The following is a 5,231-nucleotide window of genomic DNA, read 5'->3' as shown; positions in this document are numbered from 1 at the left end:
TATAAACCCGTCTTTTTGCCTTTTATGCGTTGTAATTATATCCTACTCTACCACTTTATCTGGTAGCTCGTTCCATGCTCGTAACGCCCTCCTTGTGAACAGGTTAGCCCCTCAGTTCCATTTTAAAAATTCCATCCTGACATTCAAAATATGCCCTCTATTTCTAGATTCTCCAGCCACCAAAAAAAACCTTAGTTGTCCAAATTGATCATGCCACACATCATTTTGTAAAGCTCTGTAAGGTGACCCCTCAGGCATGTTCCATGAACAGCCATATTTAAAAAAAAGCCCAGCATATTGAGGCATTCCGCGGAGCACAACCCTGCCATGCCCGCCAACATTCTTGACAATCTTTTCTGCATCCTCTCAAGTTTAGGAAGATCTTGCTTGCAACACGTAGACAGGCATGAAACGCAATATTCTGACCATGACACCCCAACTTTCGTCCTCTATGTAGTGACCAGTGCAGCGAAGAGTCCCAATTGCTTTCTTCACCACCGTGTCCACCTGCAAATCCGAATTTCTCGGAAATATGTACCCGCACTCCAGGATCCCTTTGTTTGGTGCTGCAACCCATGTTCCTACCATCATCTGTGAATGTCCTGTCCTGATTTACCTTCCCAGAATATAACACCTCACATGCATCTAAATTAGATTTCATCTGCCACTACTCGGCCCATTGGCCCATGTTATCAAGTTCCCGTTGTTCTCTCAGATAACATTTCTCGCATTGCACTACTCCACCTATTTTGATGTCATTTGTAAACTTACGAACGATACCTCCAATCTTCACATCCAAATCATTTGTATAAGTTATGAAAGTGATGAATCCTGCACTGTCCTTGTAGCTTAGGACTGGTTCCAGGCCGTGAGTCCAAGTCCCAATCCTCCACAACCACCATCTCCATTCTGCCTACAAGCTATTTGTGAATCCAATTTCATTGGTCCCTCTGGATCTCATGAAGTCTGAACTAACTGGTCCACTATGAAGAACCTTATTGATCAGTTTGCTGAAATCAATGCCGACAATGTGTGTAACTATGCCGTTTCAATCAGAATTGTTACCTTTTCCAAAAAGTCAGTCAACTCAAGAAGACGCGATTTCAAAAGGACAAAGCCATGCCGGCAATCCCCAATCAGTCTTTGCCTTTCAAAATGTATGACATTCCTATATCTCAAAACCCTCTCTGACAATTTACCCACTATTGATGTTCGACTCACCGGTTAAACGTTCTGTACCTCTATCTCACTACCTATCACAAATAATAGCATCACATTAGCCAAACTCCAATTCCTGGACGCTCACCAGTGTCTACTGCTTTTAAAAATGTCTCACAAAAGCTTCCAACCATGTCTTCGTTTGTTCGTGCAGAATTAGGAATCATTTTATCAGATAAACTTGGTAGATGCATGGAACTGTTCTTCCCCATTACCATTTTACGTCGACTCAATGTTAATTCAAAATCTGGTGCTGATGGATCTTTGCTAACTTTAGGTATCCGGGGGCATGGGGCACAGATGAGCCTGACAGATCGAGATTTCCACGTCTCAACAACTCTCCCTGTTGGTCGAGAAACATCTGAGCTCAATGTTGAGTCCAAATGTTTAAATTTCTGTGGAGAAAAATGGGCTGATATTATGCCAGCTCTGACTGAGGTTCATTGGAATAATGCTGGAGGTCGAGGATAAACAGGTCAGAGTGAAAGTGCCAGGGATTTAAATGACAAGGAAAGAGAAGCTGAAGCTCTTTCCTGACGAAAGTCTTATGCGTTAAACATCGATTGTGCTGCTCCTGCGTAGCTGCCTGACCTGTTGCTCTTTTCCAGCTAACAATAACCAACATCACCAACATCTGCAGTCCTCACTTTCTCCAAGCTGATTTCAACACGACTGCGAAGCGTCTTCCAAGCATACGTATCTTGAAGGAATTCTCCTCCTCTATCTACTGCGCGATTCCTAATGAAGGGTTTATGCCCGAAACGTCGATTCTCCTTCTCAGTGGATGTTCCCTGACCTACTATAATTTTCTATCATCTCTCTCTCGACCAGAAGCTGTGGGTCACCTTGTAGAATAAATGTAACTTTTCTCCAAAGTGATCTTCAAACCCCTAATTGATCTTCCCAAGGTAGATCATGAGCCTTAAACCTGGTCGCTAAATTACAATAAAATCATGCATTTCTTTCAAATCAAATGTTATGGGTAAACGCCTTAGGAAAGGTAATTTATTTACATGGTGGGTTACATAATGATGTTATAAATTGTTACACTACAGGAATAATATCATACAAGATAAAGAAAAATAATCGTCAAAATGTTGAATTCTGCCAGTTAGTTTTGTTTTATTATCAGCAGAAGAAAGGGTGCAACTCAGTGAGAACTTGATTCAGTCACAGATGTGATTGATAGTAAACTCCAACTCTGCAGTCACTGCAGAACACCACTAGCTTCTCCGTGAGTCGCATGTCTGAATGAACTACATCACAAAATCTCTGAGCAAGCGAAGAGCCTCTCTGCAATGTGAAATCGTTGTTCAATATCCTGGGAATTCTTGTTTTCCCATGGACCAGTTGCTGTCGTCCTTCTGGCAGTTGGGGATCTGGGAGATGGAAAGGCTGCAAAGAACAATCCAAATACTGACAGGTCACTGCATTAACAGTGGGGAGAGGCCGTTGTCCTGCGACTTGTGTCAGAGAGACTTCACCAATTCATCAGACCGACTGATTAACCAGTGGTTTCATACTGGGGAGAAGGAGTTTACTGCTGCATATGCGGAAACGAACATCCTGATTCATCCCACTTTCAGACATGTCAGCATGTTCATACTGATCAGAGACATTTTCCGTGCTCTAACTGTGAGAAGAGACTAATTGTTTTAAAAAAAAACTCTGCTGACACCAGCGAGATTGCGCTGGAGTGAGACCATGCGACTGCTCTGCGTGTGGGAAATTTTTAACACAGTCACCGTCCTGCCTGATACACCAGAGAGTTAACATGTGGTCACAGGGGTTTGCTGCAGTGGCTGTTGTCACTGATCGGCATGTAAAGGATTGAACTCCTTCAATCTTACAGGCTAGGTTCAAATGTATGGATTGTGGATAACTGGAGAACAGAATGGCAATTATTATTTCAAACACATTAATATAAAATTGTAACTCTTCTACCAGAGTGTTAAAAATCACCAGGATGGAGATCAGCAAAGACAATTTGTGGAAGGATCATACACTAAGAACAGAAATTCAGCCTGGTCATACTAGTTAAGTGTAACACTGAGAGGGACAAGCAGCATTTTATGAGGATAAAATGTATGATAGCCATGTGTGCACAATAGATTCTAACGTTGTTCTAATTCAGGCAGCGTGATGTGAAATGATTGAATGGCGAAAACCGGTTTTCCAAATTCTCTGTGAATCAGTATCTGGTTTCTATTCTGTAACCATCAGCCCATTCCAATCTCCATGAAACAGCGGAGCTCCGTCACAGCTGTATTTCTTGGCAAGACGAGTAGATACAATCTGTGAAATCAAAGATTCGTCCAAAGGTCTGCTTTGTTCTTCATGAGAAATCAACAAGTTATCTGAGCAAAATTAGGACAACTGGCCCATCACATCTGGTCCATCATTCAATGGTGGCTGATACGATTCCCAACACCATTCTCCTGCATTCATATAATATATATAATCAAGAAGTATATGTGTCTGCACTGAAGGTCCTGAATGACTTGATGTCTACAGCTTTCTGTGACAGTCAGTTCCACTGATCAATCAGACTCTGACATGTTTTGTTAAGCATCATCTGCGGGTTGCAAAAGATTCCAAATCCTCTGGCATCCCCAAACCGTCACATCTTTTATGTTTTATCTTTTGTTTTATGTTGCCCCGACCTTTCTTGTCGGCCATGGTTTCCTCATCCTGCCATTAGTATACTTATTTTTCGGTGGTATGAATTTCTTCAATATGTCTTCAATTATTGTAGAAACCATCCTATTGATGAGACATTCTCTTCCTTGCTCGGCGCCCCTTGCAATCAACTCTAGTCAGCTCCTTGCTCATGTATACCTATTACGTCTGATTCAATCATTTCTCCCAAACTGCAAGGTGAATTCTGTCATTTTATGGTAACTGCGTCTTCGGACCTCCTGCACCTTTCATTCCCAAATCAAATCAGCCTCTTTCGAGATCAGCAAATCCAGAATTGCGTGTTCACTTGTCAGCTCGAACAAAAGCTGCTCTGAAAATACCACCTCGTGCATATTGTATAAATTCCATTTCCTGAGTTCTAATAAAAACGTAATTTCCTCAATTCACCTGCATTTGAAGATCCTTATAATCATTGGGAAGACGACTCTGCCAGAATTGTCAAAATAAAATGTGCAGCTTTAGCATGGCAATGATTATTTTTGTGAAACTTTTAACACGCTTTTGTGATAGTCCAGCACAACCACCTTTAGCAACCGTCAAAAACTACGTATACAGCACTATTATCAGGAATTAATAACTGGTCAGTGACTGGGATTTCTACAATGAGTAACTTATCTCCAAATCTGCGACATCGACCTTCTAGAAGAGCAATGGCATTAGATGCATGCAACCTCAGCACCTATAAGTTCCACTGCAAAAATTCACCATCCCGAGGTCGAAATGCATTGCCATTCCTTCACTGTTGCTGTGTTGAAATCCCTGGAACTCACTCCCGATCATCCTTGTGAGTGTCAATATGCTGCACAGACTTCAGAAAAACAGCACTTCGTCACACTCTGAAGACCAATTATTGATGGACAATAAATATTGGCTGAACCATAATGCCCAAACCTGGTGAATAATTCAGAAAACTTGAGTAATCAATACACTTAAATCGTCAATTGTAGAGTTCAGAGGATCTGTGAACTCCTGGTATAATTGCTACAAATGTTTGCTTCTAAATAAGACGGGATTTTCACCTTGTTCCGAGGAATTGCCAGTTTCACTGTTGTGTGCGTGTCAGTTACCAATACTTTGCTGTAGTCCTTCTTTACCTTTCAATTTGATCATGACTCCATCGGGAAATTAAAGCAGCTTGCGACTTCCTCATGACTTGTTCAGTCAGCAAATGTTTTCTAGAGTTAACGTGCTATTCTGACATATTTTGTTAATGTTTTATTTCTATTTGCAGTTTTCTGGAAATCTGTCCCAAATGTGAAAATTGCAGTTCTGATTTCTAATTTCCAGACTATTGTAAATTCTTAAGAACAGTG

The sequence above is a fragment of the Chiloscyllium punctatum genome, chromosome 35 (assembly GCF_047496795.1).
Source record: "Chiloscyllium punctatum isolate Juve2018m chromosome 35, sChiPun1.3, whole genome shotgun sequence".
Classification (NCBI taxonomy): domain Eukaryota; kingdom Metazoa; phylum Chordata; class Chondrichthyes; order Orectolobiformes; family Hemiscylliidae; genus Chiloscyllium; species Chiloscyllium punctatum.
The sequence above is the reverse complement of the archived record's forward strand: the minus strand, read 5'-3'. Positions refer to the sequence as shown.